The sequence below is a fragment of the Aquarana catesbeiana genome, linkage group LG03 (genome assembly GCF_042186555.1).
Source record: "Aquarana catesbeiana isolate 2022-GZ linkage group LG03, ASM4218655v1, whole genome shotgun sequence".
NCBI classification, from domain to species: domain Eukaryota; kingdom Metazoa; phylum Chordata; class Amphibia; order Anura; family Ranidae; genus Aquarana; species Aquarana catesbeiana.
Genome location: NC_133326.1, coordinates 20,213,484 through 20,234,205, shown reverse-complemented (window position 1 = coordinate 20,234,205; position 20,722 = coordinate 20,213,484). Strand labels below are relative to the sequence as shown.

General features: G+C 45.3%; 1 protein-coding gene across 2 annotated transcripts in view; it reads left to right on the top strand.

Moving 5' to 3' along the window:
• Nucleotides 1-5,859: 5,859 nt before the first annotated feature.
• LRRK1 (leucine rich repeat kinase 1) overlaps nucleotides 5,860-20,722 on the top strand; it is a 261,637-nt gene continuing 246,774 nt past the window's right edge. The window contains exon 1 of one of the 2 annotated variants that reach the window (XM_073618358.1): nucleotides 5,860-5,955. The gene's annotated coding sequence lies outside the window, so the exon portion shown is untranslated. The remainder of the gene's footprint in view (nucleotides 5,956-20,722) is intronic. The other variant, XM_073618359.1, reaches the window with a different exon arrangement.

The window sequence follows — 20,722 nt, the reverse complement described above, 5'->3', positions numbered from 1 at the left end:
ATGGATTGAAATCTGGCTACAAGGGCGAGTTCAGAGGGTGGTGATAAATGGGGAGTACTCAGAATGGTCAGGGGTTCTGTGCTGGGACCAATCCTATTTAAAGCGGGATTCCGTCCCTGAAAAAAAAAAAAATAAAAGTCAGCAGCTACTAACACTGTAGCTGCTGACTTTAAATAAGTACTTACCTGTCCTGGGTGCCCGCGATGTCGGCTGCCCGAGGCCGACCCGTCCCTCGGCTCTTGGGTCCCGGCACCGCCATCCTAAGTAAGGGAAACAGGCAGTGGGGCCTTGCGGCTTCACTGCCAGTTTCCTACTGCGCACGCGCAAGCGGTGCGGCGCGCTGTGAATGGCTCCGTGGTGTTCTGGGAACACACACGGTTCCCAGAAGGCAATGGGGCCGCTCACCAAGGAGCAGAACATGCCGCGGAATAGGAAGAGGCAGATTACGAAGACTGCCTAGCAACAAGGGTTTAGGTAAGTTTACATTTTTTTTTTTTTCAAATGTTTTTTTTTAATTTTTTTTTTTTAGGATTTTTGGTGAATTTTTTTTTTTTCAGGGTGGCCCTCCACTTTAATTTGTTCATAAACGACCTGGAGGATGGGATAAACAGTTCAATCTCTGTATTTGCGGACGATACTAAGCTAAGCAGGGCAATAACTTCTCCGCAGGATGTGGAAACCTTGCAAGAAGATCTGAACAAATTAATGGGGTGTGCAACTACATGGCAGGTTTATTGTGGAAAAATGTAAAATAATGCATTTGGGTTGCAAAAATATAAATGCAATCTATACACTGGGGGGAGAACCTCTGGGGGAATCTAGGATGGAAAAGGACCTGGGGGTCCTAGTAGATGATAGGCTCAGCAATGGCATGCAATGCAAAGCTGCTGCTAACAAAGCAAACAGAATATTGGCATTAAAAAGGGGATCAACTCCAGAGATAAAATGATAATTCTCCCACTCTACAAGACTCTGGTCCGGCCGCACCTAGAGTATGCTGTCCAGTTCTGGGCACCAGTCCTCAGGAAGGATGTACTGGAAATGGAGCGAGTACAAAGAAGGGCAACAAAGCTAATAAAGGGTCTGGAGGATCTTAGTTATGAGGAAAGGTTGCGAGCTCTGAACTTATTCTCTCTGGAGAAGAGACGCTTGAGAGGGGATATGATTTCAATTCATAAATACCGTACTGGTGACCCCACAATAGGGATAAAACTTTTCCACGGAAGGAAGTTTAACAAGACTCGTGGCCACTCATTAAAATTAGAAGAAAAGAGGTTTAACCTTAAACTACGTAGAGGGTTCTTTACTGTAAGAGGGGCAAGGATGTGGAATCCCCTTCCACAGGCGGTGGTCTCAGCGGGGAGCATCGATAGTTTCAAAAAACTATTAGATGAGCACCTGAACGACCGCAACATACAGGGATACTGACACATAATCACACACATAGGTTGGACTTGATGGACTTGTGTCTTTTTTCAACCTCATCTACTATGTAACTATGTAACAACAAACGTCAGAAAAAGATCTTAAAGTGGTTAAAAGTCCTGCCTCCCCATTGAAATGAATGGAAAAGACATCAAAAGCCCTGCAAAAAAGCATTAAAAATGCACCCGTGGTTGTGTTTTTTGGAGTCCTTTCTTCACAGGTGCAAAAGGCACTAAAAAAATATGTTTTTGCAATGGAGCAGTGTGAAAGCAGCCTAAGTGAGGGTGATTTGTAAGGCCAGGTTCAAACTGGTGCGCTGCAGTATGGTTTATCCGTGGTTTTCATGTTTTTTAGGTCTCAGCACACTGGCCGTTTTTTCAGCTGCTTCTAGAGGTATCAGACGTTTTTGCACTGCATGGTAGCCTGTGTCCATGCACGCATACGCTTTTATTAGCGATTAGAGGCAGAGAGAAAAAAGCTCGCTACCAGCACGTCCAGGAGAAGTGGCATTTTGTCAGAAAAGACGTTTGACGCTAGTAAACGCATGTTAACCCTAGGTGCGTTTAGCACTTGAGCGTTAAATTATTTAATTGGCCAGAATAAATGATTATTCTGTCCAATGAAATGAATGATCGCTCAAGTGCTTGATGCTTGTAAATGCATCTAAACACGATACACACTTTTACAAGCATCGGGTATTTTTTCTGCACGCTGCATCTTTGGCAGTGCCGGCCCAAGACATTGTGCTGCCTGGTACCAAGAATGAAATGCTGCCCCCCCAAAAAAAAAATCACGCCCACCAAAATGCCTCCACGTCCATTATTTTATATGATGATAACTAAAGTAGACCTGTCATGGCTCTATACATGTATATAGAGGACCTGTCGGGGGGGGGGGCTGCAGAGTGGTCAGGGGGGCCAAAGAGTAGTCAGAGGGGCAGTGGGATGGACAGAGGGACCGTGGGATGGACAGAGGGACAGTGGGATGGACAGGGGGACAGTGGGATGGACAGGGGGACAGCGGGATGGACAGAGGGACAGTGGGATGGACAGAGGGACAGTGGGATGGACAGAGGGACAGTGGGATGGACAGAGGGACAGTGGGATGGACAGGGGGACAGCGGGATGGACAGAGGGACAGTGGGATGGACAGAGGGACAGTGGGATGGACAGGGGGACAGCGGGATGGACAGAGGGACAGTGGGATGGATAGGGGGACCGTGGGATGGACAGGAGGACAGTGGGATGCAAAGGAGAACAAGGGGGATGGACAGAGGGACAGTGGGATGGCTAGGGAGACAGTGGGATGCACAGAGGGACAGTGGGATGAACAGAGGGACAATGGGATGGATCGGGGAACAGTGAGATGGATAGGGGGACAGTGGGATGAACAGAGGGACAGTGGGATGAACAGAGGGACAATGGGATGGACAGAGAGACAGTGGGATGGACAGGGAGATAATGGGATGGACAGTGGGATGGACAGAGGGACAGTGGGATGGAAAGAGGGACAGTGGGATGGACAGAGGGATGGATAGGAGGACAGTGGGATGGACTGAGGGACAGTGGGATGGACAGTGGGATGGATAGGGGGACAGTGGGATGGACTGAGGGACAGTGGGATGGACAGTGGGATGGACAGGGGGACAATGGGATGGATAGGGGGACAGTGGGATGGACAGGGGGACAATGGGATGGATAGGGGGACAGTGGGATGGACAGGGGGACAATGGGATGGATAGGGGGACAGTGGGATGGATAAGGGGACAGTGGGATGGACAGAGGGACAGTGGGATGGACAGAGGGACAGTGGGATGGACAGGGGGACAATGGGATGGATAGGGGGACAGTGGGATGGACAGAGGGACAGTGGGATGGACAGGGGGACAATGGGATGGATAGGGGGACAGTGGGATGGACAGGGGGACAGTGGGATGGATAAGGGGACAGTGGGATGGACAGAGGGACAGTGGGATAGACAGGGGGACAGTGGTGCTCAGTGATGGACTGTACATACTTCTCTCCTGCTGTCCCATTCTGTAAGCTGCGGGTTGCACTTGCTCCCTGTACAATGGCTGCTCCCCCCCCCCCCCCCCGGAGCAACCTACAGTGAGATGGATAGGGGGACAGTGGGATGAACAGAGGGACAGTGGGATGAACAGAGGGACAATGGGATGGACAGAGAGACAGTGGGATGGACAGGGAGATAATGGGATGGACAGTGGGATGGACAGAGGGACAGTGGGATGGAAAGAGGGACAGTGGGATGGACAGAGGGATGGATAGGAGGACAGTGGGATGGACTGAGGGACAGTGGGATGGACAGTGGGATGGATAGGGGGACAGTGGGATGGACTGAGGGACAGTGGGATGGACAGTGGGATGGACAGGGGGACAATGGGATGGATAGGGGGACAGTGGGATGGACAGGGGGACAATGGGATGGATAGGGGGACAGTGGGATGGACAGGGGGACAATGGGATGGATAGGGGGACAGTGGGATGGATAAGGGGACAGTGGGATGGACAGAGGGACAGTGGGATGGACAGAGGGACAGTGGGATGGACAGGGGGACAATGGGATGGATAGGGGGACAGTGGGATGGACAGAGGGACAGTGGGATGGACAGGGGGACAATGGGATGGATAGGGGGACAGTGGGATGGACAGGGGGACAGTGGGATGGATAAGGGGACAGTGGGATGGACAGAGGGACAGTGGGATAGACAGGGGGACAGTGGTGCTCAGTGATGGACTGTACATACTTCTCTCCTGCTGTCCCATTCTGTAAGCTGCGGGTTGCACTTGCTCCCTGTACAATGGCTGCTCCCCCCCCCCCCCGGAGCAACCTGATAGTTGTCTATAGGACTGTGGCTAAGACCCAGGGTAAAGCACACTAAAACCGTGGATATACCAGCCAAACCGCGACGTGCCAGTGTGTACCCGGCCTAACCTTGGAATTGAGACGCCCACCAAGAGGTGTGCTAGTGACGCCCATTATCGGATCCACCGGGAGGGTCGGAAGGTCCTTTGAGGGGACCCCAACCATGGGCATCGCTAGTGCACCTCTTTTTTGGGTGCTTCTGGTTCCAGAGCTGCAAATTTTACTTTAAAATGGAACTAAAAATAAAACTTTTCTTCTCATTTTGGATTTTAGGGGCCACGCTGATATACAGTACATAGAGGTCACTGACCGGGGTCACCCCATATACAGTACATAGAGGTCACCCCATATACAGTACATACAGGTCACTGATTGGGGTCACCCCATATACAGTACATAGAGGTCACCCCATATACAGTACATAGAGGTCACCCCATATACAGAACATAGAGGTCACCCCATATACAGTACATAGAGGTCACCCCATATACAGAACATAGAGGTCACCCCATATACAGTACATACAGGTCACTGATTGGGGTCACCCCATATACAGTACATAGAGGTCACCCCATATACAGTACATAGAGGTCACCCCATATACAGTACATAGAGGTCACCCCATATACAGAACATAGAGGTCACCCCATATACAGTACATAGAGGTCACTGACTGGGGTCACCCCATATACAGAACATAGAGGTCACCCCATATACACTACATAGAGGTCACCCCATATACAGAACATAGAGGTCACTGACTGGGGTCACCCCGTATACAGTACATAGAGGTCACCCCATATACACTACATAGAGGTCACCCCATATACAGAACATAGAGGTCACTGACTGGGGTCACCCCATATACAGTACATAGAGGTCACCCCATATACACTACATAGAGGTCACCCCATATACAGAACATAGAGGTCACTGACTGGGGTCACCCCGTATACAGTACATAGAGGTCACCCCATATACACTACATAGAGGTCACCCCATATACAGAACATAGAGGTCACTGACTGGGGTCACCCCGTATACAGTACATAGAGGTCACCCCATATACACTACATAGAGGTCACTGACTGGGGTCACCCCATATACACTACATAGAGGTCACTGACTGGGGTCACCCCATATACACTACATAGAGGTCACTGACTGGGGTCACCCCATATACACTACATAGAGGTCACTGACTGGGGTCACCCCATATACACTACATAGAGGTCACTGACTGGGGTCACCCCATATACAGTACATAGAGGTCACTGATTGGGGTCACCCCATATACAGTACATAGAGGTCACTGATTGGGGTCACCCTGTATACAGTACATAGAGGTCACCCCATATACAGTACATACAGGTCACTGACTGGGGTCACCCCTCAGACTGCTCTGTACTCTAGGTGAGGAGAGTTGGGTGTGTTGCCATGACAACCCCTCAGTCAGAGCTGGCGGCGGGTGAGAAGAGGGTGACCCGGCTGTGCCCGGGCTCCATTGATTATTATTATGATGGGTTCTCGCCGCCCTGTGAGGAAGGGCCCGCCCCGCTCTCCTCCTCTCCAGGATTGAGGAAGTGGACGGACAATGGGGGGGATGAGAGCGGAGCTGGCTGAGCGGAGACACCCGCCGGGCGGACGGTAAGTGGAGCGGGTGACAGGACCGGGGGGAGGGGGGACGGGTCACTGCGCCGGGTGAGGAGACAGAAGTTTGTCTGGGAGGAGACATCACCCGGAGGAGGGAGGGATTATGTGACTGTACAAGTACTGGGGGTATGGGGGGAGAGTGACAACCAATCACCTTCTAGCTTTAATTTCCAAAGCCTAACTGAGTTTAAGAGGAAGCTAGAAGCTGATTGGTCGCCATGCACACTGCCCCAGTCATAGTATATTTCCACCATTATCCCCCCACCCCCCTGTTTTTACATGGGGGGGGGGGGGGGGTACTTAGACTGGAGCATCTGTGCAGGGTGACCAATCAGCTTGTAGCTCCTACTTGCTCAGTTCAGGTGTGAAAAAGAAAGCTAGAAGCTGATTGGCTGCTATCCACAGCTGCTTTAGTCCTAGTAAATCCCCCTGAATGTAAAAAGAGGGGAAAAAATAATGGGGGGGGGGGGGGGGGGGGGGGAATATACTAAGACTGGAGCAGCCAATCAGCTTCTAGCTTTCTTTTTCACACCTAAAGTGATCAAGTAGGAGCTACCAGCTGATTGGTCGCCCTGCACAGCTGCTCCAGTCATAGTATATTTCCCCCATCATTTCTTCCCTTCTTTTTACATTTTGGGGGGAATGTACTAGGACTGAAGCAGCTGTGCATGGCGACCAATCAGCTTCCTGCTCCATCTTGCTCAGTTCAGGTTTAAAAATGAAAGCTAGCAGCTGATTGGCTGCCATACACAGTTGCTCCAGTTTTAGTAAATCTCCCCCCCCCCGCAGTGTAAAAATAGGGGTGGGGGTAAATGGGTGGAAATATACTAAGACTGGCGCAACTGTGCAGGGTGACCAATCAGCTTCCAGCTTTCATTTCCAAACCTGAACTGAGGAAGATGGAGCTAGAAGCTGATTGGTCAACCCTGCACAGCTGCTTCAGTGTCTCTCTCTCTCGATCTATCTATCTATCTATCTATATATATATATATATATATATATATATATTATATATATATATATAAAATCTCCCCCATTATTTTTTCCCCTCCTTTTTTTTTTCATCCAGGGGGAATTTACTAGGACTGAAGCAGCTGTGGATGGCAGCCAATCGGCTTCTAGCTTCTATTTTCAAATCTGAACCGAGCAAGATGGAGCTAGAAGCTGATTGGTCGCCCTGCACAGCGGTTGCAGTCTTAGTAAATGTTGCTCTTATTTTTCCCTACACCTTGGGGAAAGGGGAATTCCCCAAGACTGGAGCAGCTGTGGATGGCAGCCAATCAGCTTTTAGCTCCATCTTGCTCAGGTTTAGGTTTGAAAATGAAAGATAGAAGCCGATTGGCTGCCATCCGCAGCTGCTTCAGTCCTAGTAAATTCCCCCCTGAATGTAAAAAGAGGGGGGGAAATATACGAAGACTGGAACAGCTGTGCAGGTTGACCAATCGGCTTCTAGCTTTCATTTTCAAACCTGAACTGAGCAAGTTGGATCTGGAAGTTGATTGGTCACAATGCACAGCTGCTCCAGTCTTAGGAAATTCCCCTCCACCATTATTTTGCTCTTTTCACCTACATCTTGGGAATTTCCCAAGACTGGAGCAGCTGTGGGTGGCAGCCAATCCGCTTCTAGCTTTCATTTTCAAACCTGAAGATCAGGTTAAGATGATTGGAAGATTTCGGAGGACATAAAGTTGTGTCGGGTGTCATTGGTGGGACTCGTAGATCTATCGGAGGAGGACAGACGGCTCGTGACGGATTGCCTGTTTGATCTCCCATGTTTATCAATGTCTGATGGGTCACTTCCATGTCATCCGTCTTCTGGTGACCACACACACTTCATTTTTTTTTTTTTTGCCAATCGAAATTCGATTTTATTACAACGATCGATTATACAAATTAAGATAAACTGTCCATAGCTTCCTTTCTAATCAATTTAGAGTCGATTGGTCAGGGAGGAAAAGCTATTGATCGTTTTGCATTATTCAGTAGCAACACGGAGATCTGATCACACAGTGCCTGGAAAAAGTATTCACACCCCTTGACATTTTCCACATTTTGTCATGTTACAACCAAAAACGTAAATGTATTTTATGTGATAGACCAACACAAAGTGGCACATAATTGTGAAGTGGAAGGAAAATGATAAATGGTTTTCAATTTTTTTTACAAATAAATATGTGAAAAGTGTGGGGGGGCATTTGTATGGTGCCCCCCGGAGTCAGTACTTTGTAGAACCGCCTTTCACTGCAATTACAGCTGCAAGTCTTTTTGGGGATGTCTCTACCAGCTAGAGAGGGACATTTCTGCCCATTCTTCTTTGCAAAATATCTCAAGCTCTGTTAGATTGGATGGAGAGCGTCTGTGAACAGCAATTTTCAAGTCTTGCCACAGATTCTCAATGGGATTTAGGTCTGGACTGTGACTGGGCCATTCTAACACATGAATGTGATTTGATCTAAACCATTCCACATGTAATTGTGACTCCTGTACATACGCCCCTGGTCCACAGGACATTTTGCTATAGACGAAAGCAACCCATAGATTAGAGCTGCAGGATTCTGGGGAAAAATGAGAATCGCAATTTTTTTTTTGCTTAGAATAAAGATCACGATTCTTGAGGAGTAACATCATCTTTCACATTATACAAAAAAATTGTGCTAACTTTACTGTTTATTTTTTTTTTAAATTCATTAAAGTGTGTTTTTTTTTCCAAAAAAATTGCATTTGAAAGACTGCTGCGCAAATACAGTGTGACATAAAATATTGCAACAACTGCCATTTTATTCTCGAGGGTTTCTGCTAATATATATATATTATTTTTATTTTTTTAGCAGAGACCCTTGAGAATAAATGTCACACTGTAAAAAAAAAACAAAATAAAAAAAAAATATATATATATATATATATATATATATATATATATATATATATATATATATATATATAGTTTGGGGGTTCTAAGTAATTTTCTAGCAAAAAATAATGATTTTAACTTGAAACCAACAAGTGTCAGAACAAGGTTTAGTCTTTAAGTGGTTAAAGTGGAACTTCCGTCATGGATGAGAGCAACTTTGCTACTGATCAGGTTTCCTAAATGTGTGCAAAAGTTAAACAGGCCCTACAGGAGTGTGCACTGTACATGTACACTTGTGTCACAGCCAGGGCCTAACTAACCTGATGTATACTCTGTCAGGGGAAGTGGAGACCACTTGGACTGTTCTCTCTGGGGAGTGGCAAGCTCATGGGGCTGTGGGGGGGGGGAGGGGGGTCGAACACATAGGGCAGCCCATAAAGGACATAGTGACCACATAATATGCCCTTCCTAGGACTTTCTGGCTACATCCAGTCACCACCTGACCTCTGGAAAGCTTTACCCCCATCATGACCAGGACATTTTTTTTGCTATTCAGCACTATGCTACTTTAACTGACAGTTGCGCGGCCCTGCAACACTACCCAAACAAAATTTATGTCATTTTTTTCACACCAATTGAGCTTTCTTTTAGTGATATTTGATCACCACAAGGTTTTTTATTTTCTTATTATATAAATGAAAAGATAAATAAAATATATATATATATATATATATATATATATATATATATATATATATATTTTTTTTTTTTTATTATTTTAATTATATTTTCTACCTTCTGTTATAAAAGAAATCCAATAAAATCTGAATTTTGCCATAAATTTAGGCTAAAATGTATTCTGCTACATGTCTTTGGTAAAAAAAAAATCCCAATCAGTGTATGTTAATTGGTTTGTGTGCAAGTTATAGTGTCTACAATATGGTATACCTGTTTAAAAATTTCATTACTGATGATCTCATTTCTTGAAGCCCTGAAATGTCAGGACCAGGGGCGGACTGACCATTTGGGCACTCGGGCACTGCCCGAGGGCCCCATGCCACTAGGGGGCCCCATCAAGGTTGCCAGCCTCAATAAAACCAGGGACAGTATGTAAAAATCTTTTTTTTTTTTTTTTTAAAAATCCCAAGGTCATAGCTGCCCCGCCTCTCCAGTACCTTTTCAGTGTGTGCATGTGTATGTTGGATATCAATTTACTCGGCGTAACATTATCTTTCACAATATTAAAAAAAAAATTGGGGTAACTTTACTGTTGTCTTATTTATTTAATTCAAAAAAGTGCGCTTGTAAGACCGCTGCGCAAATATGGTGTGACAGAAAGTATTGCAACGACCGCCATTTTATTCTCTAGGGTGTTAGAAAAAAAAATGTATAATGTTTGGAGGTTGTAAGTAATTTTCTAGCAAAAAAAAAAAAAAAAAATATGTTTTTAACTTGTAAACAACACATCTTAAAAAGAGGCTTAAAGGGGTTGTAAAGGTAAAAATTTTTTCACCTTAATGCATTCTATGCATTAAGGTGAAAAAACCTTTGACAGTACCGCCGCCCCCAGGCCCCCCGTTTTACTTACCTGACGCCTCGAATCTTCGCTCCTCGTCCTCGTCAGCTTCATTGCAGCCACTCTCCACTCATCCTGGTCGCTGATTGGCTGCAGTGGATGGATTGAAAGCAGCGCAGCCATTGGCTCGCGCTGCTGTCAATCACATCCGATGGCGCGCCGGGGGGCGGGGCCGAGTGATACAGAGAGCGGCTATAGCCGCCGGCTGTATCACGGGAGCGCGCCCGCAAGCACTCACCACCGTGCGAGGGAGCTCGCATGAAGGTGGTAAATGCTTGCGGGGAGGAGCTGAAACAGCCGCCGAGGGACCCCAGAAGACGAGGTTCGGGGCCACTCTGTGCAGAACGAGCTGCACAGTGGAGGTAAGTATAACATGTTTGTTATTTTAAAAAAAAAAAAAAAAAAAATAACTTTACAACCCCTTTAAGTGGTTAAACTTCCTTCATTTACAGCCAAAAGTTCATCCCTTTGATCTAAAGAACAAAACGTTACAATGTTTATAAATAGCTCAGTGGCTGAGGAATGTTGTGAAACTTGGTAGACTGCCTGTGTTTTTTTTTTTTTTTTTTTTTTTTGACAGCTGTGAACTCTAGCAGAGAACACTGCATAGAATCGGGAAAATGCTTTGTTAAGATTGCGAGGGGGGGAAAGAAACGCGATGTTGGTTCTTAACGATTAATCGTGCAGCTCTAGGTGATCCTAGAACCGATGCCCCTGCAGCACAGCCATAGGGAGGGGGAGGGGATGAAGCCAGCAGCACTGCAGGGGGAGTCACAAGAGGATGGGCATCAGCAATAAGGCAGTACAGCCAACTCTCCTGCTCGACAGGTGCCCGGCCCCCCTTTTTGAACTGATGGGGCCCGGGCCCAGTACAGGAAGGCTGGCTGTACTGCCTTATCAGCAGCCCTGCCTGTTGCTTTATGTTAATAAAAGACAAGATTATCTATTATCTGGTGTGCTGGTGAAGATTCAAAATTAGCTCAGACATTCTCTAAACTCATCTCAAGTCGATCCCTGAACGTGCCCATTTTTTATTACAGCGAGCTCCAGGCCGGGTCATTTCTGCCCTTCAGCTTACTTAACCGCTTCAGCCCCTGGGGATTTTACCCCCTTCCTGACCAGAGCACTTTTTGCGATTCGGCACTGCGTCGCTTTAACTGACAATTGCGCGGTCGTGTGACCGCTGTACCCAATCAAAATTGACGTCCTTTTTTCCCCACAAATAGAGCTTTCTTTTGGTGGTATTCGATCACCTCTGCGATTTTTATTGTTTTACGCTATAAAAAAAAAAAAAGCGTCAATTTAAAAAAAAAAAGCAATATTTTTTTACTGTTTGCTATAATAAATATCCCCCAAAAATATATAAAAAAACTATTTTTTTCCTCAGTTTACACCGATATGTATTCTTCTACATATTTTTGGTAAAAAAAAAAAAAAAATTACAATAATCGTATATTGATTGGTTTGCGCAAAAGTTATAGTGTCTACAAAATAAGGGATAGTTTTATGGCATTTTTATTATAAATTTTTATTTTTTACTAATAATGGCGGCGATCTGTGATTTTTATCGTGACTGTGACATTATGGCGGAAACATTGGACACTTTTGACACTATTTTGGGACCATTGTCATTTATACAGCGATCAGTGCTATAAAAATACACTGATTACTGTGTAAATGACACTGGCAGGGAAGGGGGTCAAACGCTAGGGGGCGATCAAGGGGTTAAGTGTGTCCTAGTTCACGCTGTACGGGGCGGACGCCCGCTAGCCCCGCCAATTAAAGGGGACATACAGGTACGCCCATTTGCCCACTGCTGCCATTGTGCCAACATATAGCTCCCAACTATCCCTGATTTCGAGGGACTGTCCCTGATTTGGAACAATGTCCCTCTGTCCCTCATTCCTCCTCCCTCCTCATTTGTCCATCATTTTTGCCTGATCTATGTAGATGTATAAAAAAAATGCACTTTTTATTTATGAAAAAGTGTTTTCCAGAGCTTAACCTTTCATCTGATTTCTAAATTGCTGCATTTGTAAATTCCAAAAGCCAATATAAGAGCCCTTGCACACTGGGGCGGTTTGCAGGCGCTATTGCGCTAATAATAGCGCCTGCAAACCGACCCGAAAGTGCCGCTACTTTCATTCCAGTGTGAAACCCCCGAGGGCTTGCACACTGGAGTGATGCGCTGGCAGGACGGGAAAAAAAGTCCTGCCAGCAGCATCTTCGGAGCGGTGAAGGAGCGGAGTGTATATACTGCACCTTTACCGCTCCTGCCCATTGAAATCAATGGGACGGCGCGGCTATACCGCCGGCAAAGCACCTCTGCAGAGGCGCTTTGCGGTGGTATTTAACCCTTTCTCGGCCACTAGCGGGGGGTAAAACCGCCCCGCTAGCGGCCGCATACCGACGGTAAAACGCCGCTAATAATAGCGGCGTTTTACCGCCGCTCCAGTGTGAAAGGGCTCTAAAGGAATAGTAGTGGTAAAAAAGCACTTTTGGGTTGAACCAATCTTTTATTTTTTTGTACAATTCTCCTTTAAGGGGGCGTGGCAAGGGGTGTGTCCTATGCCTGCATACTTTTGCTGGTAGGTGTCCCTCATTCCCGCCTTTAACCACTTGGTTACTGGGCACTTAAACCCCCCTCCTATCCAGACCAATTTTCAGCTTTCAGTGCTGACGCACTTTGAATGAAAATTGCGCGGTCATACAACACTGTACACGAATGAAATTTTTTATCATTTTTTCCCCACAAATGGAGCTTTCCTTTGGTGGTATTTGATCACCTCTGCGGTTTTTATTTTTTTGTTAAAAAAATTTAAAAAGACTGAATTAAAAAAAAAAAAATATATATATATTTTTTTATATTTTGTTATAAAAAATTTAAAACAGGTAATTTATCTCCTTCATTGATGTACTCTGATGAGGCGGCAGTGACGGGCACTGATGGGTGGCAGTGATGGGCACTGATGGGGTGGCAATAATGGGCACTGATCAGTTACACTGATAGGCAGCACTGCTAGGTGGCACTGATTGGCAGTACTGGTGGGCACTGATAGGTGGCACTGTGGGCACTATTAGGTGGCACAGATGAGGCAGATGTGCCTCTTCCACTTCGGGACCGATGTCCCTCGCATCTGAGCCGGCGATTGGCTTTTTTTTTTAGAAAAAAAAGACGGTTACCAATCTTTTGTTTACATCATGTGATCAGCTGTCATTGGCTGACAGCTGATCACATGGTAAGGGGCCGGGACCGGCCCCTTACTCGGATCGGTGATCACCCGAGTCTCAGTAACTCGGTGATCACAGCGCGCTCGGCGTGCGCCCTGCAGGGCGCGTGCACAGGGGGGGCCTCCCGGGAATTCAGGTTCACGCTGTGGCCGTCATTCGGCCATAGTGTGGATGTCAAGTGGTAAAAGTTGGGAGGTATGATATATCGGCGTGCAGCAGTTGGCAAGTGGTTAAACAAAAAAGGAGGACTTTGGGGGGGGGGGGGGGGGGGGGGTTGGGGGTGACCCGGCCCCCAGCCCCCAGCTCATTGAAGCACAATAAAAGAGGGAGAACTGAGTTTAAACTCCTCTTTAGTGTTTTTCTATGATTGCATGGTGGTGCCATTCACCAATTCACTACAACACCCAGCATGGATAGTGGGTGAGCCTGTAAAGAGTGCAATGGATACCGTGCAGCTTGGCTGCCAGTCCTGGTGGAGGAGATCACCTACTTCCCATACTCTGAAGTACCGGTTATTGTTGGCGGAGTTGGAGGAAGGCGGGTTGAGCCAGTGTTGGCAAGGTATCGGTAGGCAAGATAAATGTCTTTTTAGGCATCTTTTCCAGCATTTGTCAGCATACTGGGGTGGAAATATCAGACGGAAGGGAGGGGCTGTTATTGGATTATATTCCAATCTAACCGGTAATGTTTCCATCCTCCTGTTTTTGTGCCCTTTTTAGTGTTTTGTTCTCCTGACAGTTTCCATTTATTGTTGCACAGCAGTTTCTGTGTATTCGCCAACACAAAGGGTTTCTAAGATAGCGGCGGTTATTTACTAAAGGCCAATCCACTTTGCGCTACAAGTGCACTTAGAAGTGCAGTCGCTGTAGATCCGAGGGGGACATGCAAGGAAAATAAAAAAACAGCATTTTAGCTGTGATTGGATGATAAAATCAGCAGAGCTTCCCCCTCATTTGAGATCTTCACCTTAGATCTACAGCGACTGCACTTCCAAGTGCAAAGTGGTTTTCCCTTTCATAAATAACCCCCTTTGTGTATATAGGGAGTAGCTACGTTTTGTTGAATTAGTATTGTGTTCGATTCTTGATAGAGCTGCACGATTAATCGTTAAAAATCGAAATTACGATCTTTTTCCCTTCCCGATCTTCAAAACAGCATGTCCTGAGCTTTCTAACAAGTGCAGAGAGTTCTCACAACTGGTAAAAAAAATCCAGGCAGCCTGACAAGTTTTATTACAACAAATAAGTGCTTGAGGTTATTGAAGCCGTATTAGTGCAATCGTGACAGAGAAAATTGAGTGCTGTCCGTGATACTTTTTTATTTGCACTAACATATAATGTTTTCATGGAGGAGCTTTTGGGGGTGTGTCCCCTTCTTCAAGGTCCAAGCAGTACTGATTCACAAAAGTTTTAGCAGAAGGTAAAATGTTAAAACAAAAAAAAATCTCTGAGGGAAAGGAAAAAGAAAAACAAACGCATACAAATCAATACTATGGCAATGGTAATAAAGCAAGTGACATACCATCAAGGAACATAAAGAAGACAAAGTTTCTGCACACCTGGGGGACATCATTTCTCACAACCGGACCACAACTATAGAAGACTGCAATGTTTTAGTTCTTAAAAGGGAATTTCAGAACTATCCAGGAAAGGAAAACGTTTGAACTAAGAATGATACTTCTTTTTGACACAAAAAACAATGGCCTAAATTTAGATATTGGTTTCCTCAACCATTATACAGGGGCGGACTGACCATTGAGCCACTCGGGCACTGCCCGAGGGCCCTGGGCCACTAGGGGGCCCCATCAGGGTTGCCAGCCTCAGTAAAACCAGGGACAGTATTTATAAATCTGTGTATACTGTGTGTACATGTATGTGTATACTGTGTGATTGTATACTGTGTGGCCCCATAATCTCTGATTGCCTGGGGGCCCCATAATCTCCTATTGCCCTGGGGCCCCATGAGTTGTCAGCCCGCCCCTGCCATTATACTAAAGTTTTATGACCCCCTCTGTGATTATCATCCCCCCCCCCCCCCCCCCCTCCAGTCTATAGCTTTCCCTCTGTCTTATCTCACTTGCTGATAGCTTTATTACCATTGCCATAGTATTGATTTGTATGTGTTTGTTTTTTTTTTTCCTTTCCCTCAGATTTTTTTTTTGTTTTTTTGTTTTAACATTTTACCTTCTGCTAAAACTTTTGTGAATCAGTACTGCTTGGACCTTGAAGAAGGGGACACCCCCCCCCCCCCCCCCCCCAAAAGCTCCTCCATGAAAAATGATATGTTCGTGCAAATACAAAAAGTATCACTGACAGTACTCAACAAATAAGTAGAAACAAAGTATCTTTTCGTTTTTTTATCAAAGGAAAGAACTCCTGTAAATGAAGGAAGTTTAACCATTTAACCACTTCCCGACCGGCGCACGCCCATGTACGTCGGCAGAATGGCACGGCTGGGCAAATGGGCGTACAGGTAAGTCTCATTGAATTTCCCGCTGTGCCATTGCGTGCGCGGCGGCCGGGAGCTCTGTGAGTCGGGTCGCGGGTCCTGCGGACTCGATCGACTGATGTAATCTGCATCTCCCCGTTCTGCCTAGTGACAGTGTCGCTGATCTCTGCTCCCTGTCATCGGGAGCAGAGATCAGTGATGTGTCACAGCTAGCCCATCCCCCCTACAGTAAGGGCCCTTTCACACTGGGGCGGTTTGCAGGCGCTATTGCGCTAATAATAGCGCCTGCAAAACGACCCGAAAGAGCCGCTGCTGTGTATCCAGTGTGCAAGCCCCGAGGGCTTTCACACTGGAGCGATGCGCTGGCAGGACGGTAAAAAAAGTCCTGCCAGCAGCATCTTCGGAGCGGTGAAGGAGCGGAGTGTATACCATTGAAATCAATGAAATCAATGGGACGGCGCTGCTATACCGCCGGCAAAGCGCCTCTGCAGAGGCGCTTTGCGGTGGTTTTAACCCTTTCTCGGCCGCTAGCAGGAGGGTAAAACCGCCCCGCTAGCGGCCGCATACCGACAGTAAAGCGCCGCTTACAATAGCGCCGCTTTACCGCCGACAACGCCCCCGCCCCAGTGTGAAAGGACCCTTAGAAAACACTCCCTAGTACTGACTTAACCCCTCCCCGCCCCCTAGTGGTTAAACCCTTCATTGCCAGTGTCATTTACACAGGAATCAGTGCATTTTTATAGCACTGATTGCTGTATAAATGACCATGGTCCCAAAAATGTCCGATGTGTCCGCCATAATGTCGCAGTCACAGTAAAAATCGCTGATCGCCGCCATTACTAGTAAAAAAAAAAAATTATTAATAAAAATGCCATAAAACTATCCCCTATTTTGTAAACGCTATAACTTTTGTGCAAACCAATCAATAAATGGTTATTGCGATTTTTTTTTTTTACCAAAAATATGTAGAAGAATACGTATCGGCCTAAACTGAGGAAAAACGTTTTTTTTAAAATATTTTTTGGGGATATTTATTATAGCAAAAAGTAAAAAATAATGCGTTTTTTCAAAATTGACGCTATTTTTTTGTTTATAGCGCAAAAAATAAAAACCACAGAGGTGATCAAATACCACTAAAAGAAAGCTCTATTTGTGGGAAAAAAAAGGACGTCAATTTTGTTTGGGAGCCACGTCGCACGACCGCGCAATTGTCGGTTAAAGCGACTCAGTGCCGAATCGCAAAAAACGCTCTGGTCAGGAAGGGGGTAAATTCTTCCGGGGCTGAAGTGGTTAAAGACCAAACCTTTTCTGACATTTGTTGCTTACAAGTCATTAATCACAAGTCATCAAAAAAATCTATATTTTCTGCTAGAAAATTACTTGGAGCACCCAAACAATATATATATATATTTTAGCAGAGACCCTATAGAATAAAATGGTGGTTGTTGCAATATTTTATGTCACACCGTATTTGCGCAGTGGTTTTTCAAACGCAATTTAAAAAAAAAAATACACTTTAACCGCTTCCCGACCGCCTCACGCAGATATACTGCGGCAGAAGGGCACGTACAGGAAGATTAACGTACCTGTACTTTGCCCTTTAAGAGGCGGCTTGTGGGCGTGCGCGCTGGGAGCTCCATGAGTGTGATCGCGGGTCCCGCGGACTCAATGTCTGCGGGGATACCTGCAATCTCACGGTGAGGAAGAACAAGGGAGTGCTAATGTAAAACAAGCATCTCCCCGTTCTGCCTAATGACGCTGACACTGATCTCTGCTCCCTGTAATTGGGAGTGGTGATCAGTGTCGTGTCACACACAGCCCCTCCCCCCCACAGTTAGAATCACTCCCTAGGACACACTTAACCCCTACAGTGCCACCTAATTGTTAAACCCTTCACTGCCAGTCACATGTACACAGTAATCAATGCATTTTTAATTGCTCTGATCGCTGTATAAACGTGAATGGTCCCAAAATCACGCCAAAAGTGTCCGATGTGTCCGCCATAATTTTGCAGTCCTGATAAAAATCGCAGATCGCTGCCATTACTAGTAAAAAAAAAAACTAACAATAAAAATGCCATAAATCTATCCCCTGCTTTGTAGACGCTATAACTTTTGCGCAAACCAATCAATAAACGATTACTGCGATTTTTTTTTTTTTTTTTGTTACCAGAAATATGTAGAAGAATACATATTGGCCTAAACTGAGGAAAAAAAATGTTTTTTTTAATATTTTTTTGGGGATATTTATTATAGCAAAAAGTAAAAAATAATGCGTTTTTTTTTTTTTCAAAATTGTCGTTATTTTTTTGTTTATAGCGCAAAAAATAAAAACCACAGAGGTGATCAAATACCACCAAAAGAAAGCTCTATTTTGTGGGGAAAAAAAAGGAGGTCAATTTTGTTTGGGAGCCACGTCGCACGACCACGCAATTGTCAGTTAAAGCGACGCAGTGCCGAATCGCAAAAAACGCTCTGGTCTTTGGCCAGCCAAATGGTCCGTGGTTAATTTTAAAAAAAATAAAAAAATAAACAACAGTAAAGTTAGCCCAATTTTTTTTTTTTTGTGTGTAATATATGAAAGAAGACGTTACACCGTGAGAATCGTGATCTTTATTCTAAGCAAAAATAAAATCGTGATTCTCGTTTTAGCCAGAATCGTGCAGCTCTTATTCTTGACGATTCTAGCATGAAACTGAGATGTGAAAGGAGAAGTATGGGTTTTGTGGGGGTGTGTTTTGCCTTTTAACCAGTGATGACAGTATACTCCTATTACACAGCCTATGAACACATGGTGGAGATATCCGGAAGATCTTGTTATTTTCTTGGTTGGGCCATCAATGTCTTCTAGGCGTCTTGTGTGTTTTGCATAAGCTATAATGGAGTAACTCCAACAACTGCAGCTATAACATGGCCAGCTGAAGTCAGGAGTGGAATGTCGGGAGGTAAATTGAGTCTCGGACGGGTCTATTGCAAAAAGAAAAATGACTAGAAGAAGATATATTGTGTTCCCTGGATGAAAGGAAGGATTGGATTGGATTTGGATTTGTCACAGGTAACAGGGGCCGGTGTCTTGTCGAATACAGTCCCCTATCCAGAAGTGTCCGCCCTGTACTGCGCAGGTGCAGTACGGAGGACAAACGAGACGCCGAAAGTCTCCGAAGTTCAACAGCTGATCGTCAGCTGTACACAGCGCCTGCGCATTTATTCTTACCCTATGTCCAGGATCATTCCCTACTATCCAAGTGGACATAGAGTGAGAATAAATAGTTGCTGAGCGCAGCGAGGCCGTGCCCGAAGCGTGGCGAGCGAAGCGAGCCCGCGAGGGGCCCTCTTACACAGCCATCGCTAACAGGTGCCCGAGCGCCGTGTACAGCTGATGGTCAGCTGATCAACTTCGGACATTTTCGGCATCTCCTGCTGCTCCGTACTGCGCAGGCGCTGCGCCTGCGCAGTACGGGGCGGACACTATCTGATAGGAGGACACTATATGTCAGAACACCGGCCTTCCTTCAGACGCCTTTCTCAACCTTTTTACCCAAAAGGAACCCTTGCAATCATTTTTCAGGTTCTCGGGTCTGATTAGTCCGTTGGTTAGGAAGGTGCCACTTACATTGGTGGAGTTAAGTGGGAAGAAAATTCCCCTTAACCACTTGAGCTCCGGGAGATTTTACCCCCTTCATAACCAGGCCAGTTTTTGCTATTCAGCTGGCGATTTGCGCGGTCATGCAACGCTGTACAAACACAAAATTGATATCATTTCTTTCACACAAATAGAGCTTTCTTTTGGTCTTATTTGATCACCTCTACGTTTTTTTTATTTTTTTGTGATATAAACGAAAAAAGCCTGAATTTAAAAAGAAATTGTAATAAAAATATTTTTTTTTACTTTCTGCTATAAAACATATCCAAAAAATAACTTAACATTTCTTCATACATTTTGGCCAGAATGTTTTTTCTGCTACATGTTTTTGGTTGTTTTTGACATGTAGCAGAAAACTACAGTGGAAAAGCATATATACTAAATGCCATCACAGATATAATAAAACATTTCCATGTATACAATTAAAATTGACTATTGGAACATAATTATTATTCCAGTTTTGCCCGCAACGGACAAGTACGTAAAAAAAAAACATACAGAGACGTGAGGGCAAAAAGAAGGAGGAGCCAAGCTGCATAAGAAAGGAGAAACGTAGCAATATAAATATGATTTTAGATTTAAAGCAAACCAAACACAGCAATAACTAACAATGTAAAGGCATGATGTGGCTACAAAACTTGGAAATACAAGACTTACTAAATAGACTGCAAGCAACATGTGGAGTCTCACTCCTCATGCTGCAAAATAAAACAAAGTCTCCAGTGAAATAACCGCAGACAAAGCGCGGAGTGAAGTAAAAAACTCCCTCCACATGTTGCAATACAGGAAAAAAACTTCGCTAGGTCTATAGTAGGCAAAGCGCGGAGTGAAACAGAAGTGTCACTCCCCACATGCAGTAACCAATAGAAGATGCGAGGCAATAGCCTTACCAAATTAACTGCAAGAAACATGTGGAGTCTCACTCCACATGCTACAAAATGAGACCAAGGGGGTTATTTACTAAAGGCAAATCCACTTTGCACTGCAAGTGCACTTGGAAGTTCAGTTGCTCT